The 25,047-nt window shown below is 37.2% G+C and overlaps 1 protein-coding gene across 33 annotated transcripts in view; it reads left to right on the top strand.

Moving 5' to 3' along the window:
- The window catches only part of ADGRL3 (adhesion G protein-coupled receptor L3), an 847,777-nt gene that overhangs the window by 335,077 nt on the left and 487,653 nt on the right, over positions 1-25,047 (top strand). The gene's annotated exons all lie outside the window — the stretch shown is intronic.

Below are 25,047 nucleotides of genomic sequence, written 5' to 3'. Positions count from 1 at the left end.
AGTCTTTTCCTAAAACAGTGTCACCTCTCCTACCCCTTAATTTCTTCAAGTGGATATTCATACAAAACTACTGGTAAAGGAAGGTAAAATACCAGTGTATTAGCTGAGCTTATCTTCTTAACCCTGTTAACAGTATTCTCTAGTAAAATGAGTTAGAATACTTTGTTTTTGGTTCAGGGACCAAGGGAATTGTATCATAAACTCATCTTAGATTTAATAGACTTGTGAAAATTAAATCTAACTCTTTAATTACTACAGCCACATAGAAAAAATGACTTGGCACTCACGATGGGTCTGTCCATTCAGTTATATCGTTCAATCAATGTTCTAGAATCTTTCCATTCGGATGAACATTTCTTCCTTGGTGTTGATGATTAGTGACGGATGATTGTCTATGCTTCTTCTACAAAAGTGTGTAAAATTGACTCAACTATGTTCAAAAAATTGGAAGAAAGTGTAGTAAATATTCTTTAAAAACATTTTTTTCTGCTGTTTTGTGTTACCATTTCAAACCTGAAATTGTCTCAATTGGATGCAGTCACATTTTTCTCAGAATGTTCTTTAACAATCTCAAAGTTTTCCTCATGATGCCCTGGATTTGTATTGTAAAATGATTATATAAAATTAATATTTTTTTAATTTACTCCAATGCACATAACACTCACCATAATTTCTAGCAGTAGTGAAGAAGGAATCCAGAAATGAAGTTTAATTTTTCAGTAAATGTTATAAATGTTTAAATCAGGAACTAACATTAACATACACACACACTTGCTGGCAATTCAATTTTGAGAAGAAAAAAATTGCAGAATATCAGAATAGTTTTTCCTAGAGAACTTTTACTAAGAAGTTGGCTGATTTTATTTTTATTTTTTTTAATTTTCTTTATTTTTTAAAGTTTATTTACTTTGAGACAGAGAGCACGAGTAGGGGAGAGGCAGAGAAAGAGAGAGAGGGCGGGGTTGGGGGGCAAGGAATCCCAGGCAGGCTTCATGCCGTCAGTGCAGATCCTGACACGGGACTGCATCCTACAAACCATGAGATCATGAGCTGAGCTGAAACTAAGAGTTAGATGCTTAACCAACTGAGTCACCCAGGTGCCCCTAGAAATTGGCCAACTTTAAATGTTCCCCAACACTTATAGCTTATAAGATTTTTCTTTGATATTAGCTTTTTCCTTTTGCGACATATATAGCAGGTTACAGTGTAGTAATGAGTTTTAAATCATGCTTTTCTATCAACTTATGAATAAGAAAATTTCATCATATTTTGCTTTAGACAGAAAAGAAAGTGAGGGTATAAGGCAAACTTCATGTGATCTCCTAAATGGAGACTGAGGTAAATGTCATGTGATTTTAAAAAGGAGACTGCGGAATCATGTTAACCCGTTATAATGATACAGTGTGTTTTGAAAGTTGCCTTGTGCAAAAGTAATTTTATCATCCAAACAAAGAGTAACTGAAGGTCATCTTGTAGTGCTACCTATGGAAATAATAAAGAAAAATGAGTAAATATTACAGGGGCATAATCTTTCCTGATATAGAAGATAATACATAGAGCTAGGGCAGGTATTAAAAATGAAACTGAAATAAGAAATACCGTATTTCTTTGAGCTTGAAAAGTTGAAAAGACAGGGAAGAAGGCAAACAAGAAAATGTCAACCTTCCCTTGCTCCCCTCCTCTGCCTTTCTCAAAATACAAGCAACAGTCTGTTACAGAAACAAGATACTCTACGGTACAGAACACTCAGAAATAAATATAAATAATAAAGACTGATATTAATGTGACTTTAATTGAAAAATCAAACTAATATTCCTTTTAGAAATTGCTAACCTCTGTATTTTTTATTTTTTTAACATTTATTTATTTTTGAGAGAGAGAGCATGAGTGGGGTTGGGGCAGAGAGAGAGGGAGACACAGAATCTGAAGCAGGCTCCAGGCTCCGAGCTGTCAGCACAGAGCTCGATGGGGGACTCAAACTCATGAACCATGAGATCATGACCTGAGCTGAAGTCAGACGTTTAACAGACTGAGCCGCCGAGGTGCCCCGTAACCTCTGTATTTTTTCTATAGGTAGCCACAGAAGCAAGTAGAAACCCAACAAAAGCAGCCTTGTCAACGTAAAAACAAAAGCAAAACAATAGCAACAAAACTCCCCAAAACCTTTTTATTGGTTAAAAATTAAACTTTGTCCTTGTTAAAATTTTATATTCATTTGACTCAGAATGGCTAATAACAGTTCTTAAGAGTTAACGAGTGTTTGGATTCCTAGGAATTAGGACTTCACAGTAGAGCAGCAAAGCATGAAGTGTTTAAAAACACTGTTCTCAGAAGACATGTTTCTCTTCAGAGTATTAAGGCAGAAGGAAGTCGAGGGCAGATTGCCCAGTTAATGACTGGATATCAAGACTTTTCCTTGAAGGCAAAGGAATGTTAATGTGTTTTTTATCAACATTTTCTTGCTTTAATTGTGATTTTCATGCAGGTGCATAAAAAGTTCATTGAGATAATATATAAATAACCCTCCTCCAAGCCACGCATGTAGTGTGCAGAGTTCACAGAAGGGTCCACTCGGAGCACAGCTAAACCGTTTCAGTCCTGACAAGTGATGAAAACTCTACCCTGTGCTCATTTTAAAATTTACCTTTTGCAAGAGCCAAGATGCTTTTACAAGGGACTTGTGTATTCTATCAGTTCTTTTGGAGAATCACATCAAACTCTACCATCATTTTCTTTTCTCATTTTCCCCACTCTTAGGCTTGTATGTTTATAAAGGGGAATGCTTTTATGATAATTATAAGCAAGTAGAAAAGTGCATTTTATTGTTTTGTTACTTTAAGCAAAAGCCAACCTTTAAAATTAGCCTGAATTATTAAATGCTGGGTGTTCCATCATTCATTCTTGCCCTTATTATTATTATTTTTTAATGACACTGGATTGAGTGTAAATGATGCTGGCTACTGCACTAAGTGCTAGGAAGACACAGATGGGAAACCCACAAACTTTGATCCTGCAGTGAGTATTGAGAGACAATAAGAGGGTACAGTATGGCAAATGCTTGCTAGAGGGTACTTCTCCCCTGCAATCAAAGAGGCATGAACCAGGCGTCTGGGTGGCTCCCTTAGTTGAGTGCCTGACTTCGGCTCAGGTCATTATCTCACAGCTCGGAGAGTTCCAGCCCTGCATCAAGCTCTGTGCTGACAGCTCAGAACCTGGAGCCAGCTTCAGATTCTGTGTCTCCCTCCCACTCTGCCCCTCCCCTGCTTGCACACTATCTGTCTGTCTCTCTCTCTCTCTCTCTCTCTCAAAATAAATTAAAAACATTAAAAAAGAGAGAGGCAAGACCCTTGTGTGTAAAATGGTAATAAACACAAGATTTGACCGGCACATATTTGAGGGGGAATGTTAAATGTAGGAGCAGAAATTCTATGGAGAAGTGGTTAAAGATCTGATCAGAATGGCCTGATATAACATTATGCAGAGTTTAGAATGTTTCTGATGGCAGGGAGGGAACAATTAAATTAACCTTAGACAAATTAAGCAAAGACTGACCTGCTGCTGCATTTGAACAATGAACTAGAGGCTTCAAGACTGGAGATAGGAAAGTTATTCTATTACAAGTAAGAAATAATGGTGGACCTGATTCCAGGAGTGAGTGACATTAGTGGCAATGAGGATCAATTGGCAGGAGTTAGAGATTAATGGAACTTGGGACTAGGCCAGAGAGAAAACTCAGAGGACAAATAGGTTTTTGGCTCAAAAGCCAGAAAGCATGATGGGGCTCCTGGGTGGCTCAGTCGGTTAAGCGTCCAACTTCAGCTCAGGTCATGATCTTGTGGTTCATGATTTCGAGCCCCATGTCAGGCTCTATGCTATGGGAAGCCTTCTTGGGATTCTCTCTCTCTTTCTCTCTGCCCATTCCCCACTTGTGCATGTATACTCTCTCAAAATAAGCTTAATAAGCTTATGGGCTCCCCACTGCAAGGGTTGCTGGGAAGTCCTGAGGATCTCTACACGTATCCATGTTGGATCATCTCAGCCGATTATGGAGGTTGATTGCTGCTCTGCGCCTCTGGTCATTTTATAAAGGGCACCCCCCTGGCTGCCACCCACTCCGTCCCCTCTGTAGTGTGCCCAAAGTAAGACACACCTACACCTGTACAAAATGATTGTACCACTTAGATATGAAAGACAAGGTGTGGGTGTCTGGTGGCTCAGTCAGGCTAAGTGTCTGACTTTGGCTCAGGTCATGATCTCATGGCTTGTGAGTTCGAACCCTGCATGGGGCTCTGTGTTGCTTGGAGCCTGGAGCCTGCTTCAGATTCTGTGATTCTGTGTCTCCCTCTCTCTCTCCATCCCTCCCCTGCTCACACTCTGTCTCTCTCTGTCTGAAAAATAAGTACACTTAAAAATAAGATGAAACAGAAAATGTTGGTAAGGAATGATCGTGTTATCCAAACACTTACAAGTAACTTCTTCAACATACTCCTTTGAATAGAAATCTAAATTTTGGCCCCAAATTTAAGAACTCATAGCTTCATTACAATATACAAATCTGAAAACAAACAAACAAAAAAGGATAATTAAAAATGCTATTTGTTGAGCCTAAGTTATTCTCATTGAAAAGGAACAAAAAAAGTTATTACCATTCTTTGTTAGGCTTTCAGTTTTGGCTTAGGTATGATAAGATAGTCTGTAACAAAAGAGCATCTCCTAGGATTTTTATTTATCCTTCCTTCTGCTTTCCAGTAATACATCCTTCCTTCTGCTCTAGTGGAGCCAAGATTAGATCTGATTTTAAACTATCCTGTGTTCCCATGAAACAGCTGACAGAATTCTTACCATATATGTGCGTCTGCAATATGTACTCCTTATTGCTACGATGAGGAAGCAGGTTGAACAGTTAGAAGAGGTGATCTGCGGGCCTAGATGTATTTGACATTCATTCAGTTCTCAGTACAATGTTCCATGTCAAAACTTGGAAGAATACAGGAGACTAATCTCCTATTTATACTAACAGTGTAACATGACACACAGTTTAATAAAATAATAACAATATAATCTCCATGTGCCTTTTGAGAGTATATCAAAAATGAGTCTTGAATTATGCTCTTGCCTAATTAAAACTGATTATTAAAATAGCATATCCTTTGATGACATTGTAAAGTGGTGATATTTCGTAAAGAAATGTCTAATATTCTCACTGGTTAAGAGTGCAGAAAATCAAAGCTTCATTAAAAAAAGATAACTTTTAAAGTCATACATCTGAGAACAAAGTTGCAGAGCTCACCTAATTGTACATGCAATGGTGTTATAACAAACTGATAGAGGCAGGGAAAGAGTAGCAAGAGCTCATTTGTTGGGTTACCTGTGACAAAATGATTTGGGAATGGAGTCAATTCTTTTATATACCATGAACTCACCAACAGTTAGGGCAGATCAATGGACATTGGAGTAAATGAGGAACGGGGAGAGGTAAATGGGAGATGCTTTAATACCCGTGGGCCAGAACACATACACCCAGTAAGTAACATTAGTAGGCAGCACATTTCCTCTTATCTCAGACTATACATTTCCACACATGTCTTTTCTTCAGCCTCATGGAAGTTCTGTCAAATTACCAGACAAAACATGCCCCCCCCCATCTTTGCAAATGATATTATCTTTGCTGGTTGGAATGTCCTCTGCCACCTGAGTCCTCTTCAGCTCAGCTAAAAGTTCGATGTAGGGTTGAATTGAATTGATTTTCCTTCATATTCACCCATCTCTAGCCCTATTCTTGACATAACAATTCCTATCCTTCTCCCCATTGTCAGCTAGAATGTTCTGAAAGTTGTTCATGGGCATGTGGTAAACCATTTCTCTTTCTACTGGTTTTTATGTTTTCATTTACTATAACTGATGATCATTGGAAAATCTGAGACTGTGTCACCCTTGCTATGTTTATATTAGTGTTACTTATATTGACTTTGATAAGTTATCCTTTTGGCATGTTCTCATAATCTGACTCCCCATACTCCCAAATTTTTGGCAAAGCTGGTTCTAATTTTGTTATTACATTATAGTCTGATGCATGTAGGTAAAGTCTAGGAATTCATGGGGAGGTAGGGGATGAAGGAACTTGTCACAGAAGAACAGAGAGTAATATTGCTACAGTGACGGAAAACCCTGTTTTACAAGCTCAGCCTTTTGGATGTAATTGTTACTGCAAGAGAACAGTATAATGTGGCCTTCAAAGTGCTGTGTTAGCTTCTTGTTTCATATGACAATATAATATTATTTCAGATAAAAGACCCTGTTCACTTGTATTTGTCTTTCAGTGAGGTTTGCTACTTTAGACAAAATGTCAGATCTAATTGATGTACAAAATATATTATTGGCTCATCACTCTTTAGAATTCTTATATGCATTTAGGGCCATATTATATTTTTATGTGGGCAGAAGGGTAATAGGCCTCTAGGGAAATAGAGCTAAAAATAAAATAATAAACCTCACATCCCTAAACATGATTTCAAAGCATTTCTTTAGGAGTTTCTTTTCCAAATGTTCTAAATACCAGAATGATGAATCCAATTGCAAATAAATGTGTTAGTGAGTTAGGCCTTCAAGTATTTAAAGGAAAATAGGATAAATTCTTTGTTTCTGTTGGTGTAAACTATATTCTCCCTTTCCGTCTCAGTAGTATGTAAATAGCTTTTCAAAATGCTTATAGAAATTATATTTTTCACCATTAGGTTTTTCTTATCACAAAGAATATGAATAATGGGAAGTAGATGTTAATCTTTGACTATTAGGCAAAACAAGGTTTTGTTCCTTTGATTTAGTTAGGAATGTATTGCACACTGTTTCATTAATTCATTAATTGAGTATCTGCCGTGTGCTAATAATTGTATGTATGTCCCAAGGAGCAAATTTGACACTACTAATGACAGATGCTTTTCAGAATAAATTAGTCAATTACTAGTAAATCCCTTCCTTTTTCTTCTGTTTTTTTTTTCTCCCAACTCAATGTATGTGGTAAAAGAGATCAGTGTACCTCAGATACAGAGAGGAAACTTCCATTGTATTTATAGAAGTCTTAACCCTAAATTAAGATGAAAGGGAAGGGCATGACAGGTACTGTGCCTAGAACATCATACTTTCATAGATCAGCTTATGTCTGGGTTTTTAGATACTGAATGTTTCATATTGTCTCCAGTCCAGAAATATAGAAACTTAGCGAGGCTCTGTGTTCTTTCTTTCATATATATGGTTACTTAAGTTGATGACTTTTCCCTCCCAACTGTTACTTCCTAAGAATCAATTTCTTTTTCTTGGTTATTAGAAATATCTTTAATTCTTCACTATTTTGCTTTTATTGCTACAGACAGATAGTAGTATGGAATTATCATTAATGCATGAACTTTGGGTTCATTCCTAGCTTTATGTTTTATTAGCAGTCTTAAAACCAAGTTCAAGAACTTATGTTTAAAAAAAATCTTTGTTATCTCTTCTGTATAGTGTGATAATAAAAGTACGTACATTGTTGTTGTAATGACTAAGTATCATATATAAATATATTAAATATGATTAAGCCTATAGTCCTTGAGACCTAGTAAGTGTTACCTACTACTATTTACCATTTCTTTGGCTCTTTGTTTTGTAATAATTATGTCAGAGATATGTAATGGAAGATCCATGAAGAATTTTCAATGAATTTGTTTAGTCCTTGTCAATATTTCTGTTTAGATTGAGGAAGAGACAAAGTAATTCTCAAAATACTGGCTCTGTTTTTTGGGCACCTTATGGGTTGATAGCTTGGATAACTGAACATTGAGTATAAATGTTTGGAAGAGAAACTAACTCAACTTAATTCACACACTTTGTGCCTGTAATGTACATAGAACCCTCTGTCAGGCAGTTCCTTTCCTCCAGGATTGCCAGTCCATTGCTGGAGACAGAGCCGATAGGCAATCCAGTATGCATTTGACTAGGATTTGGTCAAAGGTAGTGTTCTGCAAGTGCTATAGTATTTTAAAGAAGGAGGAAATGGCATTCCTGCTGTGACATAAGGATGGAAGAGAAGGGAGGATGGGCAAAGCATTGTTAGATAATGTGGTATTTAAACTGACTCTTGAAAACCCCTACCATCATTTGCAAGCATAGGTAGGAGGTATTGGACGATGGGGTGTGTTCCAAAGTATTGAATTATGTGAACAAAATTTTAGTTGGTGAAAATTATATCAATTTTAGCAAATAGTGACTAGTTTAACCAACAATACAGACATGAAGAAAGAAGTATTGGGACAGGAAGTTTGAAGGGTAGATTGTAGCCATCTTGTAGGGGGTCTTATGTGTCAGGGTGAGACTTGGTACATAATTTTGTCCACAGTTGAGATTCTTTAGAAGCTCTTGATCAGAGTTGCAGTGTAGAGACTATCAGAATTATGTGCTAAAATTTAGGATAGAGAGAGAGACTTGAAAGTGGAAGAACAGGTAGGTTGTTGCCGTAGGGCAGAAGGTAATGAGTATCTGAACTGGGGAGATAGCAATGGGGATGGAAAGAGAAGGAACAAAGTGAGAGATGCATGGAGACTGAATCTGCAGTGCTTGGCTATTGGCTAATTGGATGTAGGAAGTGAGGATGAGGGAAGAATCAAAGATGCCTAGGTGACTGGGTGGTGGTACCATTTACAGAATTAGGATGTAAGAGGAAGCTTTGGTTTTCAGGGAAAAAGTGGCGAGCCTAATCTTAGAGGTTTTGAACTAGAGGTATAAAAGGTGAGACAAACTCTCGCATATGAATCTGTATATCAAGAGAAAAGTTATTGCTAACAATAAAGTTAGGAGTTTTCAACATAAAGGTGATAATTAAGGCCATGGGGGTTTATGAGATTATCCAAAGCAGTGATGATAGTAGGCAATTAGAGATCCTGGGGATACATGTACATTTAGGAAAGAGAGAATTACAAGCCATTGAAAGGGATCAAATCACGGGTTGACACAATTGGTAAATCGAAGGGAAGTCCCAAACTTTTTTTTTATGGTTTGCCCCTCTGGCAGCCTCTGCTAATGTTAATCCACAGAAAGGTCATATGTACATAATGATGACAGAGCATGTGCTAAATGGATAAAAATAAATGAAAGTATTTTTGATTCTCAGTGATAAATTGATATCTCTGTGATATTTCTTAACTTCATGCCCTATATATAAGTAGAGCAAATCATAGAGGATTGGGTTTCTAAGTATATATGATGGAATTAAGGAAATATGACCAAGGTTAGTGATTTTCTCCCTTTTTGGGATTGCATTTCCCTGTTTCTTTTTGATTGCTGGTTAATTTTAATACATTTAATAATAAATTTAATATATTTCATTTAGTTCAAAGTAGTGCTGGAGTGAAAGCACCCAGGGCTGCCTGGGTGGCACAGTCAAGCTAATCATTGATGTGATTTTGGCTCAGGTCATGATCTCACAGTTGTGAGATGAAGTCCCATGTAGGGGACTCCACCCTGGGCATTGACCCTGCTTCAGCTTCTCTCTCTCCCTCTCCCTCTGACCCTCCCCTGCTCGCTCTCTTTCAAAAAAAAAAAAAAGTAGTAAAAATTTAAAAAAAAAATATTCCTGGTATGTTATAATGCTGCTTGAGATGAACACAAGAACACAAATATTTTTGGATCACACTTATAAATTAATAATTAAACTAAATATCATATATTGTAATACATTTTAAATGAATGAATCTAAATATTTTAAATGTCGCCTACGGCCAAAAAAACAAAACAAAACAAAAAAGGTGAAGACTTATTTAAATATTTAAATCATTTTGGGGTGCCTGGGTAGCTCAGTCGGTTAAGCGTCTGACTTTGGCTCAGGTCATGATCTCATGGTTTGTGAGTTTGAGCCCTGCATCGGGATCTGGGCTGACAGCTCCGAGCCTGGAGCCTGCTTCAGATTCTGTGTCTTCCTGTCTCTCTGCCCCTCACCTGCTCACAGTCTGTCTATCTGGCATGCTCTCTCTCTCTCACAAATAAATAAACATTAAAAAAAAATAAATACTTAAATCATTTTGAATTTAAGAATTATATTATGGCGGGGTGCCTGGGTGGCTCAGTTGGTAGAGCGACCGACTTCAGCTCAGGTCATGATATCACAGCTCGTGGGTTCGAGCCCCGCGTTGGGCTCTGTGCTGACAGCTCGGAACCTGGAGCCTGCTTCTGATTCTGTGTCTCCCTCTCTCTCTGCCCCTAACCCACTCGCATTCTGTCTCTGTCTCTCTCAAAAGTAAATAAACATTAAAAAAAAATTTTAAATTATACTATGGCAAAAATATTTGTCATTAATGACATGTTTATCAAAACTAGGCTTGAAATATGGAAAATAAAATTAACATTATTTCCAGTGCATTTTCTGAGACACAAAAATATTTATATCCTCCTTCATTTCTATGTTAAAAAGTAAATACCTTAAGAATTTTATTTTTAAAAATTTTAGGAATCCAAAAAGATTGACTTCTCAATTTTCTTTGAAACTGTTGACCTTCTTAAAGTAATTTATTCCCACAGTTTCACGTCTGGAAAAAAAATTACCATTTTGTTCATCTGATATTTATAAATTTGATTTCACCCAGTTTAAGTAATGTAATTACTTATAACAAATGAAAAAATATGATTATTTATAAGGGGAAGATATTCTAGCAGAATTACCTGAACAGCATATGAAGATATGTATTTTGTTGGTTTATTTCTTATCTATATTATATTTTTCCCATTATACAAATCTGTTTACTATCTTAAACACCTACTACAACATAGTAGTGTTGAATAACTATTTGTGTGAGATCTGTTTTTGCATTTCTCAACAGTATTAGTTGACATACATATTACATAAGTGCATCTCCATAAGCTTACATATAATTATTACATGTGTGAAATTTAAGCGAAGTTGAAATGGTTAGGTAACCCATGGATAGAACTCTAGATTATATATACATTCTGTTAAAACCTTTATTTGTGTTGTGTTGTAGTTAGACAATGTAGAGTTTTTATGAGATATTGCCATAAATCTAAAGAAAGTTATTAATTGAAAATGTCAAGCCTTGTTTTGTTTTTGTTTTTCATGCTGTATAAGGTATTTACTTGTTTTCCCATTTAAGATTGTGATGGAGACTTTGAGTTGGGAGGCGACGTGACAGGGGACACCATAGGGATTTTGTAAGAGCTTCAGTAATCTCATTTTTCTGGGCCCTGCCTAATTGAACAGCTTAATCTCTTACAGTTCTTCCTCATACCCATGGCACGTCTAACTCTTGTTGGTTTGGGTTGTCTCATTGCCATGTCTTTCTCTTCCTCTCTTGCCTAACTAGTCATATTTTAGTTCCTAGCATTCGGGATAAGAGTGTCATTTAGTGATAAAGAGGATAGTTTCTTGGGCCAGAATTCCTGGCATTCAATCTGGACTCCTCTACTTGCTAGATGTCTAACCTCTCCAAGCTTCTCTTACTTTTCAATTAGGAATAATAACAACAATAACTCATTGTGTGTTGTATTAAATAGTTAATCTGCATCACCTAGAAAATGTTATGGCGTCAGTAAGTAATATGTCCATGAGCCTATTTTTCCCTTCTTCTCTCTTTCATTCTGTTCTGTATTGTCTGGTGTCACTTCCTCTGGGAAGCTTTCCTTGATCCCTGGAGGCCATGGTATGACAACACTATCGTACCTTGTCTGTGGACTCCTGTTTTCCTCCTTGGACCCTGTTTAATAACAGAGGCTGTGTACTTTCACCTTTATATCCCAAGCACCCAAAATTGAGCATGATCTGTGAAAGGCACTCATGTTTGTTGAATGAGTAAATAAATTAATGAGATTTTGGAGATATGTTCTGTTGTATGGGAATTTATATCAATAAATGATAACCTGGTCGTAAACTACCAGGGAAGTTATAACAGAGGGCATGGAACTTAAAGGCTCACAGACCAAGAAGATGACAAGATTCTGGAACCATGTGGTTCATTCATTCTGTAGTGGGAAGCCAAGGACAAAGCTATAGAGTTGGTGTACACAGTTAGTATAGGGTTCCATGGGATTGACTGAAGCATCACACATTAATTGTGTTTTATACAGTGTTGCAGTATCCATGTCATCAGCTATTTCTCCTGATGTTGTGGTTACAAAGACCAGATAAAGAAGGAAGCTCAATAGTTTCAGGTGCCTGGAGGGAACACTGGCTTATCTTGTTGGAGAGGTGCAAGTACTTGCATACCTGACCACCCTGTAGCTCACCATTCAGTGTTTTATGCTGCTGTAGCTTCTATCAGTTTCTCAAGCAGAGAACACACAGGGTTGGAGAGAGGCCATAATGGATGTCCTCAAGGGAAGAATTTTGTTTTGTTTTGTTTTACCTTCCTGACCCCACGCAAATGTGCCTGGGCTGGGCTGGGGGCCGTGTCTCTCTGCCCTGCGCCCCCACCTGGACGTCCTCCTCCCTCCTGGTCCGACGCTTCATCCCCACCTCCTCCCCCACAGGCAGCATCTCTCCATTACTTCCCCTCATGGGCCAGGCCAGGCCGGGTCCCCCTTCTGGGCTCTGTGCCCCCATACCCACTCCCACCCCGCGGGGCTGGGCTTCATGGGTATCAAGCTTCGTGGCTTTTTACGAAGGATCTCAAACCCCACCTAGGAGCTTGCCCCACCCTCCCAGGGGCTCTACCCTCAGCCCTCAGCCCACCAACCCCAGGGGCCACAATGGCTGGACCAACCCAGGGCCAGGGCACCTGGGCCTCTCTCCTTTCCCAGCTGCTGGGGAGGGGAGAGGAGGCCTTCCCTTGCCACACCTGTGGCTGTTTCCACATCCACTTGAGTATCCTGTTAATGTAGAGGTGATGTGATCTGGGGTTTATGAATATTTTAGTTTTATGGCCTTCACATCCCATTCTAGTAACACTTATTTGTTCCATTCTTGTTATTGAAGTTTAATAGACCCACATTCCATTAATTCTATATTACTGTCTATTCTCAATACATTTTGTGAATTCTGCCAATGTCTCCCAAATTACTTGCCTATATATTATGTATATGTAAGAAATAACTTTTATCTGTACTGTTTGCTTCTTGTCTCTATGGCAGATTGACTATTTTCAATTAAAACAGCAAATACACATTGCGTGTGTTATAGTGAGGATGACCATATGCCCTGGTTTTCCCAGAGTAACGTGTTGTCCTGCAGGAATCCCTAGGAGTGTCCACTTTCATTTTCCAAAGTGTCCTTATTTGAGTGATAATGTGTATAGTCACCTTAGTATTAATCTACCATCTGCTACTTTGTAGAACTATGTAAATTGAGGTAAATTATGTAATACCCCGTCTATAAAATTTGCAGGTTGGCTATTATTTGTAAAGTCCTTGCCAAATCTAAAATTCCTGGATGCTTATGGAAAAGAAAAATAAAGCTTTTACTTCTTGAGTCTATTTGTAGGACTACAACCCTGAAGACAAGTCCATTTTTCCACTTAAAAATGGATCTAAATGCAAGTTGAATATAAATGCATGCATTAACTACTTTGAAATGTGCAAAATTACACTTTTAATTTACACTTGGGGCAAAATATTTGAGACACTCTGACCATAGACTTTGAAGTTGAAAAACTAAAAGCACTTTCATTATTTCTTTAAAAATGGAGTATATTAAATAAAAGGCTTTGAAATCATTATATGTGGTTTTAAAAATATTTTATGGCTGTGAGTTCAACATATGCTTATATATTCCTTATCTGTACATTGAATTAAATAGTTGGCAAGGAATACTGGTTTCTGAAGAAAGTAATGATTTTACTTTCCAATTTGAAAAATTTCCATGTGTTCATGAGCCAGTTCTATAGGAATTTTGAGAATAATGGGAATTAAAGTAGATCAGATCTTTAGCAACAGATTTGGATATCACCTACAGAGAGAAAAATCAAATAAATGTGTGAATTGTCCCAGAAGGGTTAGTATAGATGTAGAAGGGAAGTGAAGAGAATTTGGATAGCATTTCTGACTCTTTTTGCTGGTTTGTTGTTCCCTGGGTCTTTCAAGGTTCACACTAAAAATACCGTATAGTAACTGGGTTTGCTCCCCCTTCAAAAAAAAAAATCTCAGATTATATAGATATATGAATTGTTTCATTTTAATACAACACTTTTTTTTTTTTTTTTCAGTTTTTGTCATAGCTAGAAAATTCCATGACTTAACATGGAATTTTATCTAAGTTTGGTGAACAGACACTGGGGGGAGATTTGCCTTTTGGAATTCTGCACGTACGTTGTTATTCTAGTTTGAAGTGAATGGGGGTCTCCCCATTCATTATTCAAGTTTTCCTGCATCCCTGCTTAGGTGATCTGATACTACTGAAAAAAATGGTACTACCAGCCTGCTGTGGTAATGTGAAAATATCAAGAGATTTGATGGATGATTAAATGACTTGAGTTTGGCAGAAACTTCCTCATTTTGTAGGTGTATGGAGAACGAAGAATGATGGCGGTATATTGATCTGTGCATTATTGGCAGTTTCTAGGAATTAGTATAAGTGTAGATGGCAACGCTTGGCACTTAAATGTGTTAGGGAACTCATCACACTGTCGTATTATAGTTGTGTGTATATGCACCTTTTTCCTCCTACTTGATTATAAAATTCTTGAAATAGGGGTGCCTGGATGGCTTAGTTGGTTAAGCGTTCAACTTTGGCTCAGGTTGTGATCTCACGGTTCGTGGGTTCGAGCCTCACATCAGCTCAGAGTGTGGAGCCTGCTTTGGATTCTGTGCCTCCCTCTCTCTGACCCTCCTCCCCAGCTTATGCTCTTTCTCATAAATAAACATTAAAATAATTTTTAAAAATAAAATAATTGAGATACAGAACTATGTTTTATTTATGATGTATTTGCTAGGGTTCTTAATATCATCTGTGGCTCCTGATATTTACTGGATAAATAGTTCTTTAATGGTATATTAATTAAAATGCAAATAGCAAAATATTTGTGATCTGTAGACCACCACCTATGAAAGCAAGGAATAGCTGATAAAATATTGTCATGCTTGTATGGCATATCACTGAGAGTCTCTTAAGCAAAGAATAAGAAAAGAAAAGAAAATGAGAATGTATATTTGCATACATGTTCTTTCACAAACCTGAATCTCAGTAAAATAATTAGATGCTTTGCTCTCATCCTTCCCCTACAGGAGACAAGTTTTGCTCCTAGTCTAACTTAACATTGTACTAACAGGCTGCAGTCCAGATTTTGGTTGTTTGCTTCTGGGCTTGGTGAAGCTGCTCACTAATTCCCTTAGGGCTGCTGGGGAGTTGGGGGAGGTGGGGAGGACAGGTGAGTGCCTTGCATCATTCTGTGACAGCCTCAGGGGTTCATTCAAAAACCTTAGTGGCTTGCTGTGGTGAGAGCAATGAACAACCCTCCAGTTGGAAAGACATTATAATTAAACCATTTCATTTCCTTCATTCAGCAAGCATTTACTGTGAACGTACCGTGTATAAATAAATGACTCTGTTTAGATAAATCAGAGAAATCTGGAGATTTAACCCCTACTTGGGAAGAAATTATAAACCAATAGATTAAATGAAGCAGAAAAGAGAGCAACCCCAATTTAAATCCTTGTTGAAGGATATGGGATGCTTTCTGGAATGGAAGTCTCATGTGTGATGAGTTTTCTAATTTTTTTAAATATTAATTTATTTTTGAGGGAGAGAGTGTGTGAACAGAGGACAGAGGATCCGAAGCAGGCTCTGTGCTGACAGCAGAGAGCCTAATGCAGGGCTCAAACTCACCAACCGTGAAATCGTGACCTGAGCCAGAGTTGGACACTTAACTGACTGAGGCACCCAGGTGCCCTGTTTCCTAATTTTTTAATGGTACACCTTATATTTCCTCATGTCAGCATGACCTTTTCTTCAGTGATTTCTGAGAAAAGCAGACAGTTCTTTTTATCTTTCAGTATAATTTTTGTTAGTTAGCCTGTGGTAGTATTATTTCCACCTCCCATAACCCAACTTAAAATACATAATATAGCATCTGTGTTTCAAATGAAGGTGTTGTGTTTTCTGCTACATGTGTATAAAATATGAAAAGGATCATTTTGGCTGAGTAAATTACTTATTTTATTCCATTCAGTCTGTTTTTCAATACTAAGTAGCTAACAAGCTAAAACAATATTTGGCAGAGTTGATGATCTCTTCCCATAAGAGAGATCTTGGAATCAGAAGACGTGCCTCAATTTATCTGAAGGTCACCAGTTTCCACCCAGTGTGTGAGGCAGCACATACTCACAGCTGCATCGAAACAGGAAAAGTCTTGCCTCTATAGCCATGGCAGCTCTTTGCTTTATCTTTGAAGTTAGAATAAAAGCTTACATGACTTGGAGTGGGAAAAAAAAGTTTAACAGCAAGATCATTAATAACTTGGGACTCAGCTTTTCAAGTTACAATTAGATGCTCAACAGCTGTGACCTTCAAGAGCTGCTCATTATTGTCGGTCCTCATTGTTCACTCCCACTCTAGAGCTCTCTTCAGAAATAGTTTCTCTGACATCATTGACCCCGGGGGTCAGAGTGAGAAATGAGTCTTCAAGCACTCATTTGTAAGTCTTGTTTCTGTGGGATGCTGTGTGTGTGTGTGTGTGTGTGTGTGTGTGTGTGTGTGTGTGTGTATGTGTGTAATTCAGCCAATAGGTAATGCCTCATTGCAATCCAGCTGTTTGGTCCCATCCCAATTAGGATGATGTCTGTTATATGAAGGGGCACCCCTGGGAGTAGTGAGAAGATTTAGTGGCCTCAAAAACTGAGTAAAACTGATGGTAACACAGGCTCTGTTTTATTTAGATGTTTAAAAAAAAAAAGGTCTCAATGCACATGCTTGCCAAACTCTGTCATGCACTGTGTAGCATCTCAACGGATCAGCAGGGATTTTAAACGTGCTGTGTGCTTGCCATACACTGCAACCCAAAGAGAAAGTGGGGATTAGAGAAACTGTAGTGAAGTATGAAATGAAAGCCCAGCTGGAAAAGGAGGACTGGATTATGTTCAGCTTCTTTGCCTCAGTTCCTTTGGATATTAAGAACATGGGGCTCTTAGGAGAAAGGGATTTGCTTCCTCGAGGTGCAGTGCATAATCTCTGTATTTTGAAAGGAGTCTTAATTAGGGAAAAGCCATCTGTCGTAAAACAAAGAATAAGCAAACCTACAGGAGGGTTGATAGCGTTTGTTACTGATAAGGACTTTTCAGGCCAATTAAAGCTCAGAGTTAAATTTAGTCGTCTTTGGGGAGTCTTGTGGGTAAAATACATCAATGATGAACTTTTGAACATGCAGCCTTGGTAGTTTCAATCTAAGATCTCGAACATATGAAGTTTTTATGAGGTAGCAAATGGGATCTCGAGATAAGCCAAGGGTGCTGGTTCTGACTCATTTTCTTCCAGAACTTGTAATCCAAGACAGCACCTCTGACCTGTGTGTTTCTGAGTTCTCATCTGCGAAATGATGGGACTAGCTTAGACTCAGATAATAAGTAAAATTCGTGGGAAGCTACAATTACTGGGATTGTAATCTCTCTGAGACCATTTGCATCCTCTGTCACCTTCATTCTGTCTTCCCTAGTTTCACTTTTTAGTTTTAGTGACTAAAAGAACCATTGAATAAAATCTAAATAGATTTTGGAGGGCTCTTCCTTTGTTCTCCAGCATTAGCCTCTCTGTCACAACACTGTTATTTGCTTGCTGTGTCTAATGGCAGATGGTTAGGTTATCTATTTTCTATTTTTGAAAAGTCCATATTTATGAATTTTCCAATATTATGATTTCTAAAGCATAGCTCTTCCTTCAAGTGTCTGATAAGTTCCTGAAAAAATAATTTATTAATGATGAGTTTGAAACTATTGTTGATACTTTTAGCAAAGAAAAAAAAAACAGATGAATAGGAACACCACCAATGGTAATAGCTTATTTATTAAAAATATACTGCATACCAGGTATTTTTTAAAAGCACATACATGGATTAACTTATTTAATCTTTATAACCAACCTATAAGGTAGGCACCATTACTATTCCTTTAACAAATATGTTGAAGCATAAAGCAATTAAATGGCTTGTTCAAAGTAATGGCAGAGTTAGGATTTGAACTCAGGCAATGTGCCACCAAGTCTAAAATCTTCATTTCTATACCACATTTTCAAACATTAATACTGGATGAATACAATAGACTTTCTTCAAGCAACCTAAGATTTTCATATGTTTTAGACTTTAGAATTACTAAACACATTCCTAAAACTGGATTAAATATAGCAGATTCTTGAGGGACAAGATTTGAGACTACAGCACAGTTGTCAAGTTGAATTTATTGTGCTTGAGGATTAATTAGATCTTAATGGGTTGATGTTTCAAAGGAACACTTTAAAAAGAGATTAAATGTGTGCCTATTGGAAATCTACCATTGCTTACTACAACCAATTAGTGACAGAAAGGGCCATCCTTGGGTATAGAAAAGGAGTTAAAATATAAAACATTAATTTCACTAGACTTTTATCAAAGGTTAAATTTGATGTAGGAAATATTCCCACAAAGAAGAAGAAAAACAAAAACAAGAACTGCCACACACCTTTAGTCACAACCTAATTAGGATCAGTTGGACTGAGCCAAGGAGATAATGACCCAGAGGCTTGATAAGCAGAAAGCACTAAGACATTGTTATTGGAGGCAGGGTAAGAGGGACATTCTAAAGTTCACAGAAATTGCTGGCAGCCTGGAGAGCCATTGGAAACCAAAGGTCCAGGGCAGGATGGGCAGAAGGAGTTCATGCCCCAGCAGCACAAAAAGGACTGAAGTAGCTTGATTGCTCAGTTTTGGCTGTCTTTATTTGTTTCACCCCTGGCAAAAGTTCATCCTGAGAGAACCTGGCCAGCAGGTGAGAATAACTGAAAACAGCTGGCTGTTAGTGAGGGCAGGGGTACAGCAGATGCTGTTTTCTGGTAGATGCTTTTTTTTTCCCCCGACAGCTGGGCAAATCGCATATAGTTTACTCTTTTAGCCAGACATTGTAATGGTTCTTTCTATAATCCCATGCCCACAAGGCTGCCATTTTTATATCCTTCAAGGCTGATGTGTCTCAGGAAATATAAACAGAGAAAGGATTGGAAATGAATTACTGATATTCTTCTACTCTTAAAGTTGATTTGCTCCTATCTCATAGCTAAGCTTCCAAAGTCATTATGATGGGAAAACTGTCATTGCAAAGCCAGACGGTATGAAATGTGAGCACCATTCAGCTGGATTACCTGGAGAGCCATGCTTCTGTACATTTCCAGAGATAACTCTCTACAAAAAAGAACTAGATGATTATCCAAAATTCCCTTGTGGCTACAAGTGTGGCCTTCCTTTCTCTCTTATCAAAACAGACAACCTGTAAAGAAAGACAACCAACCAGGCACATGGATGGGTTGAGCCTCAGATATATACACACCAGTATTTCAGTAGCAGAAGTGGTTGAGTTTCTGAAACCACGTTAAATGTTTTGGTCTATCCATACCTGTGACTGTATTTGTTGACATGGTCCTATGGGGTTGTAGCAAATTCATCCAAACTTTGACAAACCTTGATAACTAGAAATGGTCCAAGAGAGTTCACTTTCTTTTTGTTTTTTGGTTTTTTTTCTGATAGTTTTTATTTTTTTACGATATTTTATTTTTAAGCAATATCTACACCCAACAGGAGCTCAAACTTACAACCCTGAGATCAAGAGTCGCATTTTCCACCAACTGAGCCGGGCACCTCTGATAATTTTTGATAGAAGTAAATTATACAGACTTTTATATAAATAAAGATGACTACATGAAAATAATATTTGAATCTGAATACTCTCATAATGTTTAAGTTACAACATTTCAGATAGTTCCCATCCACTTATTTACAAATGAGGAAATTATAACCCAGAAGTTTTAATTAACTTCTCTGTAGGCAATGGGCTGACCCAGTTATGAATCCTAGTTGCATTTCTAATCCAGTTTTACAATTTATTTATTGTGTACATATATACATTTTGAAGTCAGATATTTACATTTTCTTTTTTAGTTCAAACAAAAACAGTTTTGAGGAATCTTAGTATGTCTAAGAATTTCCATTATTTCTGGAAAGTGAAAACATTTATCTACATGAGAGAATATTGGAAAACAGGAAAAATTTAAACAAATCATATATCAGCCTGCTAAAGACAGCCACTATGAAGGCTTTTACATATTTTCTATACTTTTATCTGTGCATCCACTTATTTTCATTCAATTGTGATTATACTATAATGTTTACCTTTCCTTTTTTCAACCAAAATTTTGAAAACATACTCTTAGAAAGTGTTTACAATAATTGCATTTGCATAATATTCCATTAAAAGATAGAATAATTTACTTTGGTGCTATTTTGTGTGTGTGTGTGTCATTTCATTTTAACTAGGAGATTTTTGGGTAATAAAAACACATATTATAGATGTGACATTGTGTTTTCTAATCATTTCCTTATCTCAAGTTCTCTCCTCAGTCCACTTGAACCTGCATTGTTTGCTCCCACGACCCTCAGACTGCTTTTATTAAGTTCACTAAATGTTTTCATTTTGCCAGATCCATTGATGGTTTCCTCTATCCTTATCTTAATTCACTTCTCAGCATCATTTGAGACAGCTGACAATTCCCCATTCCCTCCATCCCTTTTTGCTACTTCTTCTGTTTTAGGACCTCAAGCACACTGAATTTTGTTTCGTTCATTCTTCTTTGGGTGTCATACTTATTATCATCACTCTTCCTAATTTGTTCAGTCTTTATTTTTACTATTTTTTATCTTTCCCTATGGTAGGCAGAATAGTCACCTAAAGATGTCTGTATTCTAACCCTTGGAACCTGTGAATATTTTACCTTACTTGGCAAAAAGGACTTTGCAGGTGTGATTAAGTTAAGAACCTAGAGGTAGAAAGAGTATTCTGGATTATACAAATCAGTTTAACAGAATCTTAAGGATCCTTGAAAGTGGAAGTTAGGAGGTAAAAGGAGTCAGAGGGAAATGGAAGAAAGGCACAAAGATGTAACATTTGCGTTTTTATAGGTATGTCTCCTCAGGCAAGAGAAACAAAAGCAAAAATAAACTGTTGGGACTACCCCAAAATAAAAAGCTTTTACACAGTGAAGGAAGCCATTAACACAATAAAAAGGCAGCCTACTGAATGGGAAAAGATACTGGCAAATAATATATTTAATAAGGGATTAATACCCAAAATTTATGAATAACTTATATAACTGAACAAAACAGAAACCCAATAATAATCTGATTAAAATGTGCAGAGGATCTGAATAGACATTTTTCCAAAGAAGACATGTAGTGGCCAACTGACACATGAAAACTATACTTGACATCACTCATCACCAGGAAATGCAAATCAAAACCACAGTGAGATAGCACCTTAAACCAGTCAGAATGACTAGAATCAAAAACATAAGAAATAATAAGTGTTGGCAAGGATACGGAGAAATGAGAACACTCCTGCATTGTTGGTAGGAATGTAAATTGGTGCAGCCACTGTGGAAAACAATATGGAGGTACCTCAGGAATTAAAACAATAATTCCACTACTGGATATTTACCCCCAAAAACCAAGAATACAAATTTGAAATGATATATGCATCCCTGTGTTTACCACAGCATTATTTACGGTAGCCAAGATATGGAAGCAACCCAAGTGTCTTACAATTGACAAATGGATAAAGGAGTGATGCATGTACACAAACACACACACAATGGACTATTACTCATTTAAAAAAATGAGATTATACTATTGGGTATAATGCTAAATGAAAGAAGCAGAGGGAGAAAGACAAATATGATTTCCCTTATGTGGAATATAAAAAAATAATAATAATAAGCAAAGATGCAAACAAATAAACAGATTCTTACATACAGAGAACAAACCACCAGAGAGGAGGTGTGGGGGGAAGGGTTAAAACAGATGAAGGGTATTAAAAGGTGCAAACTTCCAGTTATAAAATAAGTTATAAAATAACTAAGTCACAGAGATGAAAAATACAGCATAGGGAATATAGTTTATAACATTGTAATTGCATTGTATGGTGACCCATAGTGACTATACCTACCATCATGAGCACTAAGTAGTGCACACAACTGTTGAATCATGTTGTACAGTCGAAACTAACAGTGTATGTTAATTATATTTCAACAACAACAAAAAAAGTGGAAGTAGGAGGCAAAAATAGAGGGATAGAGAAGGAAGCACAAAGATGCAGCATTTGCTAGCTTTGAGGATGAAGAAAGGGGCCTTTAGAAGCTAGATTTCTCCCCTAAAGACCTGAGAAAGGAGCACAGTGAGAATCACATCTGTTCTCACCTACACAACCGTAAGATAATACAATTTGTGTTGTTGTGAGCCTCTTAATACATGGTGATTTGTTACTGCAGCAATAGAAAAATAATACATATTTTTCATCTTCCCTTTCTCAAGATCTTTTTCCTTCCCCACTGTAGTCCAGTGTATCTCATGTATATTCCTCCAGTCATGCTTTCAAAGTTTACTTATATGTACATGTAACCTAAAGAAAGAAAGAAAGAAAGAAAGAAAGAAAGAAAGAAAGAAAGAAAGAAAGAAAGAAAGAAAATAAATGTTTTCTAGATAGTATTGTGCTATTCATCTTATCTGTTTATTCCTTCTTTCACTCAGAGCCATTCTTGAACTCTGTCCATACTGCTGGTTGAAGGGTTGGAAAATGTTTCCATTTTTCCCATCTAGTTTCTTTGGTTGGTCTAATAATTAAATTGACATAACAAAGATTAACAGGAGAAAAAAAGAAGTTTAAGTTATATGTATGGGAGGCCCTTAAAACTATGAGACCCAAAGACATTTAGGCAATTGAGGTTTATATGCCATCCTGAGGTAAGGGATGGAATATTGGCCTGGGGCTTCAAAGGGGAGGAGGGAAATTCACAAGAAGATAAAGAAAAGCAGATGTTTGGTAATCAGATGTTTTCCCTGACAGGCAGATAAGTCTTTCCGATAAAAAAGTTATCTCTGGTAATATCTCTCCTTCTGGGCCAGGTCTATCTAAATTCTTTTAGGCAGTTAAGGGAGAGATAAAAGTTTACACAAGTAGGTAACTTCACTAAACCCTGACAGATTGCTCTTCAGAATCAAGGCAACAGTTTTCACTTGAACAAACAGGTCTGGAGAGCTTTCTTTTCCTTTCTGAAGCTTCATGGTAGAAGCCAGCTTTCTGATTTTTGTCTACCTGATAGACATGAAGTAGTATCTCATTGTTTTAGTTTGCATTTTTTCTGATTGCTTTTGAGATGGATTATACTCCTTCAGTACTAATTAAATATTTGGATAGTTTCTTCTGTAAAATGACTCTTTATAGTCCCTGCCTCCACAGTAAGCCTTTGCCATTTTCAGTTGTTTAAATATCTTCTTCCTCTCTCTTGCTCTTTACGTATGTTTGGACAGAAATTTTTCAATGAGGTATAGTCAGAACATTCCATTTTCCCCTGTTAATTTGCGATTTGCAGGTGTTTCAGAAACCATTCCTCACCCAATATCATAGTTTACCTTTCACTCTTCGAATTGCACTTAGAATTCAAATGAATTAACTCGAATTTTTTATGAGTTAGAAATACAGCACTTTTTAGATGAAGTGAGTCATTTTTTTGCAGTACACATTGTCAAATAATGTAAGCTGTCTCTAGTGGTTTGTGATGTTCCTCCTATATGATAAATTCCCATAAACTAATAGCCTTTTTGTTCTGTCTCACTGGTTCATTAACCTGTAGCTAATCCAGTATATCGCTATGACTTCGGAATACTGCTTAACACCTGCAGGAACAAGTTCCTTCTTTTTACTGTTCTTTTTCACAGTTGGCTTAAAATATTTGAAAACAGATTGTCAGATTCTTCCCAAAATTGATGATTGGATTTTGATTGGAAATTTGTTGAATTCAGATTGATTGTGTGAAGTTCATAAGGGAATCCTACCAATGTTCAATTTAAAAATTGAGAAATCCTAGATTTTTCTATTTCCTTTCCCTTTTTCCTTTCCACATTGCCTTTAACATTTGTGGGGCCTAGAACAGTTTACATGGAATCCTGCATCTCATATGTCATAGTTAAAAGTTATAAATCAGGCTGTCACTGTGATTTCTCAGGTTATCATCCTTCAATCCGGAGGCTAAAGGAGTTTTTCCCTCCTGGGGCCCACCTTGATAAACCTGAAGGTAGTTCTGTTCTGCTTGGGAGGAAAATCCACCCTGAGGCAGGACTGACAAAATCAAACTCTAAGGAGAAAAGGGTGGGCATGGCCTCTTCTCCATATCTCATTTTTCCAACTCAGTATTTCCAGGCAGTTCTAGGCTTTTCTAAGCAGAGTGCGGGGAGAGAGGGAACTGTGCTCAGACATTGACTCCAGGTGATTGCAGATTGATGACTTTAAACAAAAGCAGCCACACCATCCTCTGATTTTCTGCACCATCTATGGATTTTTAATCCATGCTTGCCTTCCACCCTTCCCCCCACCTCACCAGCTAGTCTCACACTCTCTTCTTGTGCTCTGTGGTCAGTTCAGTGCTTGTGTCTCTCTCTCATTATCCTTGGATACCGAGCTTTCAGAAATCTTTCTTATGACCTAAAAAGGAGTAGAAATGAGTTTCTATGAATGCGATATGTGGGTCTTCTTAATCTGGTCTAAAATCAGAGGTGCTGCACTTCAATCCCTCATCAATAAGTCCTGTCCATCTACCATCAAAACATCATTGCAAGGAGTATCTTCTTTTTGAAGCCCTCATTATCTCTCCCTTAGACTTTCACAGTGACTTCTATCTTTCTGGGTCCTCCCTTCCTATTCGCAGATGCTTGAAATCAATTCTCCAGACCACTGAAAGGGAACATTTTCAAAGACAATAAGTCATACCTCTCTCTTGATTTCAACCTTTCCCATGATTTTTTTTTTTTAATTCTTTCAATGAAATAAAAACTCCCTGCATTGGCTTATAAAGCC

This window comes from Puma concolor, chromosome B1 (genome assembly GCF_028749965.1).
Source record: "Puma concolor isolate L17-30 chromosome B1, mPumCon1.1.hap2, whole genome shotgun sequence".
In the NCBI taxonomy this organism is placed as follows: Eukaryota; Metazoa; Chordata; class Mammalia; order Carnivora; family Felidae; genus Puma; species Puma concolor.
Note: the sequence above shows the minus strand (reverse complement) of the source record. Positions and strands in the feature narration are given on the sequence as shown.